Source organism: Stegostoma tigrinum, chromosome 18 (genome assembly GCF_030684315.1).
Source record: "Stegostoma tigrinum isolate sSteTig4 chromosome 18, sSteTig4.hap1, whole genome shotgun sequence".
Classification (NCBI taxonomy): domain Eukaryota; kingdom Metazoa; phylum Chordata; class Chondrichthyes; order Orectolobiformes; family Stegostomatidae; genus Stegostoma; species Stegostoma tigrinum.
In genome coordinates, this window is record NC_081371.1 from 27,301,494 (window position 1) to 27,320,189 (window position 18,696).

Consider the following 18,696-nt stretch of genomic DNA (forward strand, 5'->3'; position numbering starts at 1 on the left):
AAAACAAAAGTTCCAACTTCTCGAATATATCTTCACAAATGAAGTTTCTCAACACTTAAATCACTTCTGCATTCTCTCTAATGTGTTCACAGTCTTCCAAAAGTCTCTGAGACTGATGTTTAACTAGTGTCTTAATAAGTTCAGCATTATCTCCTTGTTCTTGTATTCTACATTTCTATTAGTAAAGCCTCTCTGATGCTGCCTGGCCTGCTATGCTCCTCCAGCTCCACACTGTGTTATCTCTGACTCCAGCATCTGCAGTTCTTGCTATGTCCAAGGATTGTATATACTTTAATGACTGCTTTCTCCATTTGTTTTGCCAGTTTTAATGAGTTATGCACAAATTTACCTAGGTATCTCTGTTCCTTCATGACTCTTTATATAGTGCCCTTTATTTTATACTGCCTCCTCATGGCCTTTGTACCAAAATTCATCATTGCATAATTCTGTTCCACCTCACTGCCCACTCTACAAACTTCTGAATGTCCGTTTGAAATATTACATTGTGCTCCTCACAGTTTACAATTCTTCCAAGTTTTGTATCATCCATAAACTTTGAAATTATCCTCACTGCACCAAGATCTGAATGATTAATATATATTAGGAAAAACAAGAATCTCAATACTGATCATTAGGGAGGCTCCATTTCCTCCAGCCCAAAGATTCTTCATTAACTAGTGCTCTCTATTCCCTATTGTTCAGCCAATTTGCTCCTCAAGTTGCCATTGTCCTTTTATTGTGAGCTAAAACTTTTATCACAAACCTATTCTGAGGCATAATAATGAACACTTTTTTAGAAGTCCATGTACTCCACCTCAGCAGCATTATCATCATCAATGCTATTACCTGTGTAAAAAAAAACTCCAGAAAGTTAGTTAAGTATGATTTTCCCTTAATAAATCCATGCAGAGCCTCTCTAATATTTAACCCACATTTGTCTATGTGACTATTAGCACAATCTCAATTCATGTTCCCAGACGTTCCTCTGGTTGGTCTGCAATTTCTGGGTTTATCCTTATGAATTATAATCTCTTTTGAACAGGGACCTAAATTTTTTAGGTTTGCTGTCCTCTCCACCATTCTCAAGTTCAAGAAATCCTGAAAGATTATGACCAGTGCCTCTGCAATTCCACATTCACTTTCTTGAATATCCTTGGATGCTTGCCATCTGGTTCTGATACCTTGCCAATTCTAAATACCAACAGCTTTTCTAATGCCTTCTCCTTATCAATTTGAACCTTTCTAGTGGCTGCATTTCCTCCTCTGTCACTATGGCCTGTGTAACATCTGCTTCTTTGATAAAGACAAATGTAAAATATTCACTTAATACCTCTGCAATGCCCTTGCCCTTCATATGTAAATATCCTTTTTGATCCTTAATTGGTTCTACACTTCCTTTTATCACCCTTTTATTATTTGTGTCCCTATAGGAGGCATTGAGATTTTTTTCCCCTTACCTTTGCTGGCAGTCTTTTTAATAATCCTGCTTTGCTTCTCCCATTCACTTTTTCAACTCCCGTCTGACCAATTTCTGTTCAGCTTTGTACTCAATTTTATTTTCTACCTGATGCTTATTATAAACCCATCTTTCCTCTTTATCTCAGCTTTCTATCTCCATTGTCATCCAGGGAGTTCTGGATTTCTTGGCTCTACCTTTATTTATCAAAAACCTAATGATGCAATGTCCTCTGTCCCCTAAGTGTGCTCCCACTGGCACTTGATCTACTTGGGTTGCTTTGTGTCCAAGATCTAAGTCCGGTAGTGCACTTTGTTTTGTTGTACTGGACACAGTCATGGAAAATTCTCTTGAATAAAGTTTAAGAATGGTTGTTCCTCTCAGTCTTTAACTCTGTTCGTCTATATTTAGGTAATTGAATGCTCTCCTCAACAAAGACTACCACACCTCCTCCTTTTCTTTCTGTCCGACTTTCCCAAACACCTTGTGACCAGGAATATTTAACAGCCAGTACTGTTTTTTCTTCAGCCAGAACTCTATTATCATCACAATGCCACAATTCCACATGGCAATTTATGCCCCTAACTCATCAATCTTCTCTACTATACTCCATGCGTCACATACATTCAGTGTAACCCTGATTTAGAATGTTTGCATTTCTCCCTTACTTCAACTCCATCTATTAACTTACATTTCTCCATTCTGTTGCTAGCTGTCTCTCCCATGGTATCAGTCTCTAATATTGTCTCCTGGTTCCCACACTCCCACAAACTTAGTTTAAAGGCTCCTAAACAGCGCTAGCAAAATTCCCCACAAGGAACACAGTCTTGGCTCCATTTAGGTACAATACATGCAGCTTGTGTAGGTGTCATCTCCTCCAGAGCCAGTCTCAATGTACCAGGAATTTGAAGCCCTCCCTCCTACACTACCTGTCTACGCACATATTCATCTGTTTTAGCCTTGGTTTTCAGTACACTCATACATGAATTACTGGGAGTAATTCAGAGATTCCTGCTTTTGAGATCGTGCTTGCTAATTTCTGCCTAGTTCCCCAAATTCTGACTTCAGTGCCACATCCTCTTTCCTATCTATATCATTGGTAATAATGTGAACCTCTGGCTGATTGCCTTCCTCTGGAAGAATATCCTGCAGCTATTCTGTGGCATCCTTAGTCTGGCACCAGGTAGGCAACATACCATCTTGGAGTCATCTGTACTACCACAGAATTATTCATTTGTTCCCTTAAGGAATGGATCCCCCATCAGTATTGCTATTCCACTCTTCTTCCTTGCCTCCTTTACAGTTGGCTCAACCGTGATGTCACAGACTTGATGCATGCTGAATGCCTCTGAGGAACAAATGCCCTCACCAATATCCAGAATGAAAACTGAATCTTCAGTGGGACTTCAGGGAACTCCAACAGTACCTGCCTGTTTCTTATGGCCTGCTTGACAGTCGCCCATTTCCTATCTGTTTGCATGAGCCAACCTGTGGTGTGACCACCTCGCTGAGTGTGCTATCCACATAGTTTTCAGATTTGCAAATTCAGCATACTGAATCCAGCTACTGCCTGAGTTCCAAAACCTGGATATTATGTTTCTGAAGCTGGTGAAAAATTCTGCATATGTTCATCTTGGTCACATGAAGTGCCTTCAATTCCCAAAATGCCACACAAAAAGCATTCCACTCCTTTACGATCATTCTAGCAAATACTCTCAGTTCATAGGGAGATTTACGCTGCATCTTTATCTATTAAGTTCATGTGTTGTGTGCACTTCAGGGCACAGTGTCAAGAAAACTTTATATTGCATCTAATCTAGAATGAATCTGATATGGCAAAGCTCGTCCTAGTATTCAATTTAAAATTGGACATGTTTCATTTCCCAGCATAGACTGTGTACTAATGAATATGGTATGTCACCAAAATATGCTTTCAATAAATGCTTGGTGGTTTTTTTTTGGATATCTGAAACTATTGCTAAATTAATAAAGCTTTGGAAAACAAAAGAGAGCGCATTGGTTTTCAGCAGTAATGCAATGAACTTAATGAGGAATCAGTATTGCGTTGGATTACTTTCCTCATTTTGTGTTAATGATGTAGATCACTGTCACTCTAATAAAATAAAGTTAACACAATATTTTAGATTAATCTTATCCCATATATTTCTCATGCCTGTTTTTTCTGTTAAATGTGGCAGTGGGATATATTAACAACAACATATTAATAAGAACTTTTTGCAGTAAATTATTTATTTGACTTGATTTATTTATTTTTGTTTAAAAAATGCAGTGAAAAGTATTGTACAGTGTCGCCACTCTCTGCACCATCTTAAAACATCACCAGCATAAACTGGTGGAGCTCAATTATTCTTGTTATTGACTGTTTTTAAAAATTATTTCTTCTTCAGGACCTAGAATTTAATTTTTAACTGTTTTAGGCCCATGTTACTTGTGAGATTTTGTTTTTTGTTTCCGTTATCTCTGAGATCCCAAAATATTGGTCTTTTTGTTTTTCCTGATCTCTTGCCAGTCTCATTAAACAATGAATTCTTGAACTGGAGTAAATCCTTCCATAATAATGAACAGTCATGGTCTTCTATTCTTGCCTTGTGTTATGCTAATTACTTTCTTTTATCTCTGTTGTTTTCCTTCATCTGTAATGCAATCCCCAATTTAGGATGATTTGTAATGTAATTCACAATGCACCATGTGATGCACTCTCTTTACATTCTGAATAGTACAAATGACTGAACTGTTATAATAATGTTTAAAGAGATCATGTGTAAGGAGCTTTGCCAACATTTAACTCATGCTTTTCCTGATTGTCATGATGTGGAGGTACCAGTGTTGGACTGGGGTGACACCTGATGGAGGATCGAGGGTCCGAAAGCTTGCGCTTTCAAATAAACCTGTTGGACTATAACCTGGTGTCATGTGATTTCTGACCTTTTCCTGATTGTCCAGTAAGAACTGTATTGAAAGAGGATGTGAAAATCAGAGTGGAAGAAGTATGTATTAACAATTGTATATAAAATGATGCAAGAAAACCGTGAGAAGTAGAGAATAATAATGGGTGACACATAAAGACACAAAGAAATAAAGAGAACAACAAATTTGGAGAGAAAATTGGCAATTGGAAGGAAAAATAAAGATGCAGAGTAGAAAGAGACTGTGTAGAGAGACTGAGGATTCAAAGTGAAACAGAAAAACAGACATAGTAACATCAAAGACTCAAACAGTGATAGCGAACAAGTAATCAAACATGGAGACAGTATACAAAAAGAAACAAACAGGCAATAGATCAGGAAAGAAGTACAGCAAAATACAGGAAGGCAAACAGGGATAGAAAGAATAGGGTGTCAGTGCAGGTGGTAGAGAGAACACTTAGAATGTAAGAAAGATGGAATGGAAGAAAATTAATTAACCATTCAATCTTGTTCCTTCAATAGAGTATCTACAATCTCACCTATCCAGGATACTGGCCTTGTTCTGAATGGAGCTTCAGTATAAATAATCTTTGAGAGTATACCTCCAGAAAGGTAAACAAGCTAACATCCAGAATATAAATTCAACTTCAGATTTCTACACTAGAACAGAGGCATACCCACTTCACTAGTGAAGGAACCATTTCTTCCATGGAATATTTCATCTTCTCAATTTATACTAGCTTTTACAAGTGCTATTCTCACTCCTAAACAAAATCTACAGATAAATTTTCAAGTTGTTGCCTTTTTCTTCTTGTTATTTTGATGTTAGAACTAAATTTAACTCAGAAGAAAATTTCCTGTATCAATACACAAAAGGATTCTTATATTTGAGTGGAATGGTTCCTTCAGCATTTGTTACAAATATAACATACGTTCTGGACTATCAAGTATCAAAATAAGCCCTACACTTGACTGAACCTGGTTTCTGCCTATATATTATGTCAGGAAGAAAAAGGCTAGTAGCAAAAATACATAGAGTCGTAGAGCTCTACAGCATGGAACAGATCCTTCGGTCCACCACATCCATGCCAACCAGATTTCCTAAATTAATCTAGTCCTGTTTGCCAGCATTTGGCCTATATCCCTCTAAATTCTTCCTATTCATATCCCCATTAGGATGCCTTTTAAATGTTGCAGTTGTACCGGCCTCCACCATTTCCTCTGGAAGCTAATTCCATACACACATCACCCTCAGCATGAAAAAACTTGCCTCTTAGAGCCCTTTTAAATCTTTCCCCTCTCATCTTAAACCTATGCCTATTAGTTCTGGACTTCTCTGCCCCAAGGAAAAGACCTTGACTATTCACCCTATCCATAACCCTCATGATTTTATAAACCTTTATATGGTCACCCCTTAGCCTCTGACTCTTCAGGGGAAAAAGCCCCAGCTTAGTCAGCCTCTCCCTAAAACACAAACCTTCCAACTCTGGCAGCATCCTTGTAAAGCTTTTCTGAACCCTTTCTAGTTTCACAACATCCTTCTCATAGCCGGAAGACAAGAATTGGAAGCAGTATTCCAAAAGTGGCCTAACTAATGCCCCGTCCAGCTGCAACATGACCTCCCAACTCCTATACTCAATACACTGACCAATAAAGGCAAGCCTACCAAACACCTTCTTCATTATCCTATCTACCTGTGACTTCACTTTCAAAGAACTATGAACCTGCACCCAGAGGTCCCTTTGTTCAGCAACACTCCCCAGGACCTTACCATAAGAGTATACGTCCTGCCCCAATTTGTCTTTTCAAAATATAGCAGCTCACATTCATCTAAATTAAACTCCATCTGCCACTCCTTGGCCCACTGGCCAGTCTGATCAAAGTCCCATTGTACTCTGAGATAACTTTCTTCACTGTCCACTACACCTCCAATTTTGGTGTCATGCAAACTTACTAACCACACCTCCTATGTTCACACCCAAATCATCTATATAAATGGTGAAAAGCAATGAATCCAGCACCAATTCTTGTGGCACACTGCTGCTCACAGGCATCTAGTCTGAAAAACAATCCTCCACCACCACCCCGTTTTTGAGTCTGTTCTGTATCCAAATGGCTACGTCTCCCTGTATTCCATGTGATCTAACCTTGCTATCCAATCTACCATGAGGAACCTTGTCAAACACCTTACTGAAATCCATGTAGATCAAGTCTATCCACTCTGACCGCATCTGTCCCCTTCATTACTTCATCAAAAAACTCAAATCAATTTAGTGAGGCACGATTTCCTATGTACAAAGCCATTGTTGTTTATCCATAATCAGTTCTTGCCTTTCCAAATTCATACAAATCCTGACTCTCAGGATTCCCTCCAATGACTTGTGCACCACTGATAACAGGCTCACCAGTCTGTAGCTCCCTGGCTTTTCCTTAAAACTCATCTTAAATAATGGCATCACTTTAGCCAACCTCCAGTCTTCCAGCTTTGGATAGAGAGCAGGCTTTTGTCTTCAGTTTTAACTTAATGTGTACTTTCGCCGCTGAAAGGTGATGCTTATGAACTCTTCACAAGTTAAAACCATGTGCAAGGTGTTTGAATCAACCTGTTCAGAGATGTTGTGACGGCTCTTATAGCATAGTGGCATTGTCCCTACCTCTGGGCTGCAGAAGCCTGGATTCAAGTCCCAACTGCTTCAGAGGTGTGTAATAGCATCTTAGAGATGTTGTGATACATCTCTGGAGCATGTGGCCCAGGAGTAGGGAGACAACCTCTGTAGTACAAAAGCCACAACCCATGAGTACAATCAGTGACAATATTGTATTCTTATTGGTCTAAGTGAAGTGAGGCTACTTTCAAATTAACTGGTTAAATAAAATGTGATTAATTCATATTTTGCTCTTTAAGGATGCTGGTCATAATTGATGTCACTTCCAATTTGCATGTAACTGTTTCCCTAAGCTGTCAATTACTGTCCTATCGTTACAGTTTGTCCTGTTACTAAATTTTATAACTTACTTTTGATATCATGGACGCTTTATTATATTTTATTTGCTTTTTGTTTGCATTAAGGGGGTATGTGCTGTCATACTTTTTAATGATAGCTTGCCCCAAGTCAAGTATCAGTAGTGCATGTAGAACTGTCATTAAGTTAGGTACATATCAATTTTTTTTAATAGTAGTTGTTGATGCTTTAAACAAAGTTACTTGAGTTCATAGAATCTTAAAATTAATATAGAAATTACAGAGCAGGTAATACTCAAAAATATAGAGTGTAAATGAAATAATAAACATAGAACATAGAACATAGAACAGTACAGCACAGAACAGGCCCTTCAGCCCACAATGTTGTGCCGACCATTGATCCTCATGTATGCACCCTCAAATTTCTGTGACCATATACATGTCCAGCAGTCTCTTAAATGACCCCAATGACCTTGCTTCCACAACTGCTGCTGGCAACGCATTCCATGCTCTTACAACTCTCTGCGTAAAGAACCTGCCTCTGACATCCCCTCTATACTTTCCACCAACCAGCTTAAAACTATGACCCCTCGTGCTAGCCATTTCTGCCCTGGGAAATAGTCTCTGGCTATCAATTCTATCTATGCCTCTCATTATCTTGTATACCTCAATTAGGTCCCCTCTCCTCCTCCTTTTCTCCAATGAAAAGAGACCGAGCTCAGTCAACCTCTCTTCATAAGATAAGCCCTCCAGTCCAGGCAGCATCCTGGTAAACCTCCTCTGAACCCTCTCCAAAGCATCCACATCTTTCCTATAATAGGGCGCCCAGAACTGGACGCAGTATTCCAAGTGCGGTCTAACCAAAGTTTTATAGAGCTGCAACAAGATCTCACGACTCTTAAACTCAATCCCCCTGTTAATGAAAGCCAAAACACCATATGCTTTCTTAACAACCCTGTCCACTTGGGTGGCCATTTTAAGGGATCTATGTATCTGCACACCAAGATCCCTCTGTTCCTCCACGCTGCCAAGAATCCTATCCTTAATCCTGTACTCAGCTTTCAAATTCGACCTTCCAAAATGCATCACCTCGCATTCATCCAGGTTGAACTCCATCTGCCACCTCTCAGCCTATCTCTGCATCCTGTCAATGTCCCGCTGCAGCCTACAACAGCCCTCTACACTGTCAACGACACCTCCGACCTTTGTGTCGTCTGCAAACTTGCTGACCCATCCTTCAATCCCCTCATCCAAGTCATTAATAAAAATTACAAACAGTAGAGGCCCAAGGACAGAGCCCTGTGGAACACCACTGACCACTGACTTCCAGGCAGAACCTATTCAGAAAAATATTTGGACGTCTAAAACGATGAGTAATCTTGCTTTTATTTAAGATTTTACAAATTAAAAACTAAATTAAGTTAAAACACAGGTTGAGGATGATAATTCAAGGCTGTCATTCTACACACAATAGACCTCACAAGCTACACTTAAGATTGAAAGAATCATATAATACAGGAGACGTCCTTTGGCCAGTCGAGTGTGTACTGCCAATAACACATAAATCTACACGAGTACTACTTTCCAGCACATGCTCCTATAGCCTAGAATATTGTGACATTTCAGGTGCTTATGCAAATACTTTTTAAAAGTCATAAGCTTACCTAACTAACTACTCTCCCAGGCAGTACATTCCAGACCAAACCATCCTGTGGGTGAATTACTTTTTCTCAAATCCCCTCTAAATATCCGGCCTTTCATTTTAAGTATGTCCTTTTGTTATTGACCCTTCAGTTAAGGGGAACAGCTGCTTCTTACCCACCCTGTCCATGTCTCCTTACATACATCTATCAGGTCTCTCCTCAACCTTTGTTGCTCCAAAGAAAGCAACCCAAGCTTGTCCAGCCTTTCTTGATCGCTGAAACTCTGGTGAACCTCCTCTGCAGCTCTTCCAGTGCTATTACATCATTCCTATATACTAACCAGAATTACACACAGTACTCCAGATGTGGCCTAACCAATTTACTGTACAGCTCCAACAAAACCTCCCAGCTCTTATATCCTATCCCTGAACTGGTACGGGCAAGTTTCCCATATACCCTCTCAACCACCCTGTAAACTGTCCTGCTCCTTTCAGGGATCTGTAAACAAGTGCAACAACATCCCTCTGTTTGTTTTGGGTTTCCTAGTATCCTGCCATTCATTAAGTACTCCCTTGTCTTTTTATTTTTTCCAAAGCACATCACTTTACAAGACGACGATGGAAGACATTTGGTAAAAGTGTTTAATGATGTAAGAATACAGTGTTTTGGAGTTTGCTTATTCAACCTTGGAGATTTCACAATGGTACTCTGTGATAAACTGCAAAGTGTAACACTGAGCCTCACTTGTCAACTACAGACAGAGTTGGTCATGTGATACTGGTGTCCTACATCGAATAAGTTTAAGCAGAGAAACATAATTTTAGGTTAATTGATTAATGTGCTCTGATTATTTGATAATTACTGAACTCAACCTAATTATTAACCATTAATTTTGCAGATTGGTGAATCGCCTTAGGAATTATGGAATGAGTTACTCACTACAGAACTCCCAATCTTTGGCTTGCTCTGGTAGGCACGGCACATCTAATTATGTTACTGGTCGATGGTAATGCCATTGAACATTAAGGGGATTTGATTAGATTAATTTGTTGCAGACAGTCATTGCCTGGCACTTCCATGTTGTGAATATTACTTGACACTTATCAGTGCAACTGTGGATGTTACCCAGGTCTTGCCGGATGCAGACATGAACTGGTTCAGGAACTGAGGAGTTGCAAATGCTACTAAATATTGCTATCATCAGCAAATATCCAACTTCTGACTGCTTCCCCCCACCGAACCCTCTTCCTCTTAAATTTCCTTTCTCCTCTTTTTGCCTTCCCTGCCTTACTCTGTCTTTTTTACACCTTTTTACACCTCCGGAAAAAAAGCAGCAGTGAAAGTTGGGGATGGTTGTGGACAGGATGTAGAAACAGAGACAACAAATTAAGGCATCTGAAAGGAATGTCGTTGTTGATGCTGTAGCCTGAGGATCAGCTGCTGAGAGTCACTGTAATGATTGCCAGTAAGTGGCAGAAGTACTAATACCTTGGGCTCAATCTTTGTGAGTTTGAGTCTATAATGTGTTCCAGTTTGGCCTGTCCTCATTCAACCTCCACAATCAACACAGAGCCACAGATAATTAGGCACCATGACAGATAAGTGCTCAACTCTAAAATGATATGTTGTAAGTTTGAAAATAAATTCCACTTCGTTGCTATCAGCCTTGAGAGCAGATAAGCTGATGAGCAGTTCGTGCTCCCAGCATGGAGTTGGGCTTGCAGTGTTTTGATTTCCTGTAGAGCTTCCCAGTGGAATGTGTTTGCAATCAGCTAATGGTGTTCCTTTTCTTGACCTTGCAGGGATGCCTTTACAGCTCTGCAGTGGTGTAAACAAACAATATTGTTCTGTGGTTTTCAGTCTAGGCCGTGGCTGACTTTGTTTTATATATGAGCCATATTTCCCTCTGAGCAATCTGTCCTTTGTGGAGACTGAATGCAAACCCCGAGTTTGATAAATTCCACATGGTTTCTTTATCCAACTAATGAATGTGATGTTCAATGAGCTCTTTTTTAATATCCTGCGCTTTCATGTGTAAATAATGCTTGCTGAATTATGGGAAGGCTATAGCACAGAAAGAAATTCTGCTGTTGAGCCCATACAGGATTGATTTAGCTCTTTCTGACCTTTCCTTGTACCCTTGCAATTGTTTCCCATTCAGGTGCTTACCCATTTCATGTTTGAGAGCCACGATTGCATTTGAATAAGTTGAAAATGGGTATACATTCCCTGACCAGCCATGACCATAGAGCCCTAGAGCATGGAAACAATCTCTTCGGTCCAGCTCATCCATGCAAACCAGCCATCCCAATCTGCCTTAGTCCCATTTGCCAGCATTTGGCTCACATCCCTCTTATTCATTCCTGTTCATGTACCCATCCAGGTGCATTTTAAATGTTGTAATTGTAACAGCCTCCACCACCTCATCTGGCAGCTGGTTCCATGCACGTTCCAAAGTCTGGAATTCTACAGAATCTACTGATGAGCATGAAATAATTGTCGATTGTCGTAAAAACCCACTTAGTTCATTAATGTCCTTCAGGGAAGGAAATCTGCCATCTTTATCTGGTCTGGCCAACATGTGACTCTAGACTCATAGCAATGTGGTTGACTGTCAGTTGCCTTTTGACGTGGCCTATCAAGTCATTCAGTTGTACCAATCGCTGCAAATCTCAAAGAAATGAAACCAGACAGATCACCTAGGATCAACCTAGGCACTAGAAAAAACAATGGAAGAAAAATGCCATCATCCTTACCAATCTGCCAGCTGCAGATGCATTTGTCCATGACAGTATCAGTAAGAGTGACCACCACACAGTCATTGTGGAGACAAAGTCCCACCTTCACATTGAGAATAACCTCTATCATACTGTGTGACACTATCAGAGTGCAAAATGGGACAGATTTTGAATAGATCTAGTAACTCAAGACTAGGCATCCATGAGACACTGTGGCCATCAGCAGCAACAGAATTGTATTCCAGCACAATTTGTAAGCTCATGGCCTGGCATATCCCCCACTCAACCATTACCATCAAGCCAGGGGATCAACCCCTGCTTAAATGGAGAGTGCAGGAGGGCATGCCAGGAGCAGCACTAGGCGAGCCTGAAGCCACCAAACAGGACTACGTGCAAGCCAAACAACATGAGCAGCAAGTGATTGACAGAGATAAGCAATCCCACAACCAACAGATCAGATCTAAGCTCTGCAGTCTTGCCACATCCAGTCGTGAATGGTGGTGGATGATTAAAAATCTCACTGCGGCAAGATGGTGGCTCAGTGATTAGCATTGCTGCCTCATAGCATCAGGTACCCACGTTCAATTCCAGTGTTGGGCCACTATATGTGGGGAATTTCCACCTTCGGGTGACTGTGTGGAGTTTGCACATTCTCCCCATGTCTGCATCGGTTCCTGCTCCTGTTTCGTCCTGCAGTCCAAAGATGTGCAGGCTAGGTGGATTGCTAAATTGTCCATTGTGTTCAGGGATGTGTAGGTTAGGAGTGTGAGCCATGGGAAATGCAGGGTTACAGGGAAAGGGAAGGGGGATGGATCTGAGTGGGATGCTGTTGGAGGGCCGGTGTGGACTTTTTGAGCTGAATGGCCTGCTTCCACACTGCAGAGATTCTATGATTCTAACTCAATGGAGGAGGAGGCTCCACAAATATCATTCCTGTAGAAGGGCAACCAGAATTCTATGCAGTATTCCATAAGTAGCTTCACCAATGAAATGTACAGGAGTTGAGTGACATCCCAACTCCTATACTCATTGTTCTGATCAATGAAGGTATCTGTGCCAAACACTTTATTCACCGCCCTGTCTACCAGCAACTCCACTTTCAAGGAACTATGCACCTGCACCCTTAGGTATCTTTACTTAGCAACACTCCATAGCACCTTACCATTCACTGTTTAGGTCCTGCCCTGGTTTGCCTTACCAAAATGTAACACCTCACATTTATCTAAATTAAACTCCATCTGCCAATCCTTGGCCCATCTGATGACAGTCCTATTGTATTCAGACATAATTAATTTTTAAGCCTGATATTTTATGTAACTGTTACAATATCAAAGATTTCAGGATTTGTTTTTAGAATTAGTAAAAAAAAATGGTGGCTGATTGAATGGACCAATGCTTTTGGTGTCCACAATTTACAGGGAAAAATCTTCAGGCAGGAAGAATTGTTTTCCCTGTGAGTGGAGGCCTCTATTTATCTCTCCCAAAATTCACTTTCAATTTTTTATATGTGTCATAGAAGCATAAAAGACTTCTCCTATTATTTAGTCCATCATCGTTAATCTCTTTTTAAAGCTATTAATCTAGTCACTTAGTGTTTAGATAGTCCACAGAAAACATGAGGGATTCAGAGCTGTTTCCCCAAGCTCTTAGTCACTTAAGACTTCATGATTCATTAAATGGGTTATTGTAAGTCAGTGACATTTAGTGTTCCGTTTGGAATAGGGATTTCTCCCTCAAAGGGGTTTTAAAATAAATTAATTGATTACTCTATTGTGTAAAGACAAATGACAAAATTGTATTAGGACAGAACTGGTGAAGTGTAAATCCCATTTGGAACTATTGTTTTGGGTCCTGATGTTTTTGAACATTCAGTAGTTTCCAATATTCCATTGCTGTTGATTTTGCAAAAGAAAGGTTAAGTGGGCAGTCAATTTAGAAAAGGCTGCCCTAATGAATTTAAGCAACTAATAACCAAAATATCTCATCACTGTAACCATTCTTGTAAATATTTTCCAAACACCCTCCAGTGCATTCACCTATTTCCCATAGTATGGCACCCTCAACTGCACATAATACTCCATCTGAGGACTAATGAGTGACTTACACAAAGTTAGCATCACCTCCTCACTTTTGTGCTCCTATTAATAAAATGAAGAATGCTGTATACTTTACTTACTGCTCTGTTCACCTTCCTGCCACCTTCAATGATCTGTGCATTATAGTTTGTCTTTTCTGACTTTGCTTTTCCATGTTTATGAGCCAAGCAGAGGATTTAACCTTGATAACCACTCAAGATATAGGGACCAAGAATCTTGACAAAATTGTGAAATAACATCAATCCCTAATTGTTGAATTAGGTTTTCTGCTGGTGGAAGTATATATTTGGCATACAACAAGTTTCCTTAATAAAACAATTTATCCAAGCTATTGCTGTGGAAAATTGTTTAAGCAAAATTACAAAATACACGTGGAAAAAACAGAAGAGTTCTGAGGAAGGGTCACTGGATCCAAAATGTTAACTCTGTTTTTTCCTTCACAGATACTGCCAGACCTCTGAGCTTTTCCAGCAATTTTGTTTTTGTTTCTGATTTACAGCATCCACAGTTCTTTTGGTTTTTAACAACGGAAGAGTACCTGCTAGATCTGGGGAAGAGATCAAAAATGCCTCTCAACAGGAGATGAAGAGTAAGAAGAGTGGGCAGCCTCTTACAGGTGCCAGCACAATGTGGGCGATGGTGCGAAATATAGTAGAACTGAGGAGAGGTCAGGAGAATAGGTGAAAATGAGCTGTTGGAACAGTGCAAGGTAGAGAGAACATAGAGGTATAAGGGTGTACCTGACAAGCGGGTGGAGCCCAATGCTAACAGTATACATTGCGAGCTGCATTTTCTCCCATCAGTTGCTATTCATGATGCTATTTTCAAGAGCAAAACGGCTTGGAGAATACTCAGAGCAGACAGAGTCAGTGTCGATTTGATTCAGTATCACATCTGCTGAATTCTTGGACATTGAAGAGACAAATACAAGAAGCATGTGTTTGCAAACTCCAACTACATTTTGTTTTCATGAATCTCTTTGCCCATTTGCAATGGATACAGAGTGAGGGTCCTGAGACTTCAAATGCTGGTCAAAGGTGGATTGCTCCATGTCATTGGTGCTTGCAAATTTAACATTGCCTTCTCAGTGATGCAAACATTAGCAGCAATAACTTTAAAGGAAGGGAATGATGGCCAAAGTGTCAAATCATGACAAAGCCTCTAAAGGTGTTGTGGAAGAAGGGGGAACATCACTTCAAGAAATTGCAACAATGGACTATCATGAATGCAGTGAATAGTTGAATAACAGATTTGGATCTGATATTGGAAGGGGTGCAGAGTGCAGCAGGTGCTCCCCTTTTGATGTCATTCAAAAGGCAGGGTGTAGGGGGCATGGTGGCTCCAGTATAGTCTGGACAGACAGTGCCGCACCATCCTGGCATGCTGTTAACGACACAATTGGAATGGGCAACCAGGCGATGTGATATATTTTTAGGAACTTGGAGAATGGAAACAATCTTCAGAGGAGGAAGATGATGAGGAAGGAGCTGTTGTGAATAACAGAGCTCAACTGCATCAGGGGCTACAAGCCAGACAGGGCCCAACTGACATCCTGTTCCAGTAGATGAAAGTGATGTGCAGAAGATCATCATAGAATGTAAAATAGTCATTGGTCATAACACCAGCATTTTGTTCACACTGTGGGAGCAAACTGCTGCCTCCACCAAATGTTTTTCTATTCCTTTTGCTGGCTGTCAATAAATGCTCACGTTTGGGATACTCTGATGGTTTGCCTGTATGTGATGTTCCCCTACTGGACAATGACAATGACAATCTCAGGGCCTACTGTAGATACTGGGGACAGAGTAGCAGTGACTCAGGTGGGATGTTACTAGGACAGAAAGACTTTGTGACCTGGTGGTAACATGGAGATTAAGGTGAGAGAATGGAGTTGTATGTATGAAGAACTCTTGGCCATGCCAGCTATGTGCTGTGGGCAGCATGGTTTTGTGTCTACTGTGGCGTTGTAGTCACTGAGGGGCAACACTAGATTTCCAACACTTGCCTGGGTGCACAGTGTTTTTTTTCAATATACCACTGGCCCAAGGGATGTTGATATATTGGTAGATATCTGCTGACTGCAGAGTTCTTCTGGAAACAGCACATGGTAAGATCGGGCTAGAATTGGACAAAGAGGACACAATAGGGGTGAGATAGGCAGTTAATCAGGTGAGTTTGGTAAGATAGTGAGAAATGTAACTAGGTCTTGCAGTGAAAAAAACACTGCAAAATTTTAACTTACACTTAGCCAATAAAAACAAAAAAATTAGCTAGTGTCTGTGAACAGAAGGGTGTGGGATGAAGAGTGTGTTTGTGGATTGAGGAAAGGGTAAGGACAGCGGGAGTTGTGCAAATGCAATTTGGCAGAAGGGAGATGAACAAGAATAGTTAGCAAAAAACATTTGTTCCATCATGAAGAACCCAAATCTTGAAGTTATAATTCCAAATGCATTTACAACTAATTAATATAGAGCAACATTATTCTACTAGATTTATTGTTTCTAGCCTGCTGGTGATTGTAAGACATCAGTGTTTCTTGACTTCATTACCTGAAACTAAACAATATTAATGTTAATTACAAGCAGTTTAATACATTATGGCTAATGGTATAACAACATAACTGCAGCTGATTTTCATTAATTTTGAACGCCAAACCCATTGCCACAGTTTTAATAGTAAGTTTCTCTTTTGCTGTTTTGATATGAAATATTTATTTGGACATGTAGAGAGTAAGATCAGCCTGGAGGATTACATTCCCATAACATTTGCTCCACTTTCTTTCCAATAACTTGCATCCTATCCTGATGCTGACCACTCCAGGTACAGCAAGTGCAAATCTAACTTAATGGCCTGGATTTTCATCCTCAAGGCAGGAAACATAACTTAAGCCATTTCCCAACATTACAGTTCTACCTCCTGCCTATCAATGCCTGCCCATTACAACTTTCATTTGTGGGAATTAGTGCAGGCGGAGTTGGGTCCAACAGACTCAAATAGCAGTGGCAGGGTGCCAAGGTGGGTCGGCTGGAAGATCCACCTCCATACATTGGAACATCAACTCACCTCTATAAAGAAGATGCGGCACCCAATTCCTCACCACTCGTTCTTCTTCTCCCTCATTCCCTCTTTCATTTGATTTCCATTCACACATCATACTTCCTAATGTCTCCCAAAACCCTTTATATCTCCCTTGTCCCCTTCAGGTAGACTCGTCCCATTCACTATGGACAGAATGTGTGAGCCATGTCTTAATAGAAAATATTTGAAATGTCCTTGAAATGAATAAATAAACCATTCTTCATTCAAACTCCACTTGAGAAAAAACAAAACTGCTTAGGAGCTCCTGAAAATGTTGAACACATCCATTAAAACATCCTCTTGAAAACAAATCACATAATTCAATTGTTCATAAAGCTATCAGGATAAACAAACAAACAGCTATTCAGAAACCTTTTCAAAATGTTCCTAAATCTACAGATAAAGCTCACAATCCCATTCGCTACAGTGTAAAGAACCACATCTGAGTTAAGGTTATCAGTCATACTTGCTGCGTAGTCAAGCATTCAGAATGAGAATCCATTGCGGAACTGATCCTCCAGAGCTCAATGCAGTGGTGCCTTTCAAGTTGAATGAACGGGTGGCCAGCTGTTCATTTTGCAAATGCTCATAGATGGCCTTTCAGGTAAAAAAGAAGCCAGGCATTTGTCTAACTATTTCAAACAGACAAAAGGTCAGGCATCTGTGCAATCATTTCAAAGGTTCAATAGATGTTAGAACTTTCAATCAAGGTGAAAATCAAGACAGAGAGTCCAAATATGACATTATTGGCTGAATCCCAATATGATTGAGGGCAAAAGAGCACTTACTTACCCAGGGCTGGTAAATGTAATGTTCACTGGCCATTAAAGGACAGACCCCCATGATCAATTACTGCATTAGAAACATACTTCAATTATCAGGCTTCATCTAATAATGATATTTGAGACTGATAAGACATGTGGAACTTACCTGTCAAAACATTCGTGACTCCAGACAATGTTGTGCCAATGTTTATGATTTCTGACAAAAATGGCCTCAATCCATGGAAATATAGTAAGGGTCTAAATGCCCATCCATGCAATGGAGTAGGTAAAGGTGGGATTGCAACAACCAGACTCACTACCCATAATGCCTTCCTGGGGTCGCAAAAATTCCATACAACAGGAATGGTGGTGTGAATCACATTCAGGTTTAACCCACCACTCTTAAATTCTCCTGCCTCAATTCTGACACAGACAGATGAAAATCCATCCTGAGTAGGGACAAATTAATGCGGATGCTGGAATCTGTACTGAAAACAACAAATGCTGGAGATCGCAGTGGGTCATACAGCACCCATGGAGATACAGCAAGCTAACATTTCAAGTCTAGATGACTCTTCATCAGAGCTGAAGTTAAGTGTGGTGGGGACAGCATTTATGCAGTTGTTGGAGGAGGATGGTACGGGGGTGTTGGGTGTAGCATGCTGGTGGAGAAGAGATGTTGATAGTTCAGAAATGATCAGCGTGTGAGAATGGCAGAACAATGGTGTGTCTAACTGCCAGACTTGAAAAATCAGACAGTCCCACTGGGATGGGGGTAGTGGGGAGAGGACATGGTGACAGAGAATGTAACAAGTAAAGTAAGAAATGGGAGCTGGTTCACGATTTGAAGGAGTTGAACTCAATATTAAGTCCAGAAGACTGTAAAGTGCCTAGTTTGAAGATGGTCAGAAGTCACAGGACACCAAGTCACCTGACAAAGAAACAGCGCTCCAAATAAACCCATTGGACTATAACCTAGTGTGGTGTGACTTCTGACCTTTCCTACCCCAGTCCAACACTGGCTCCTCCACA

General features: G+C 40.4%; 1 long non-coding RNA gene across 2 annotated transcripts in view; it reads left to right on the forward strand.

The window, feature by feature from the left end:
* LOC125460665 (uncharacterized) overlaps window positions 1-18,696 on the forward strand; it is a 52,433-nt gene that overhangs the window by 3,200 nt on the left and 30,537 nt on the right. For both annotated transcript variants that reach the window (XR_007249308.2, XR_007249307.1), the window contains exons 2-3: window positions 4,906-4,995; window positions 9,887-9,957. This is a non-coding gene — a long non-coding RNA (uncharacterized LOC125460665). The remainder of the gene's footprint in view (window positions 1-4,905; window positions 4,996-9,886; window positions 9,958-18,696) is intronic.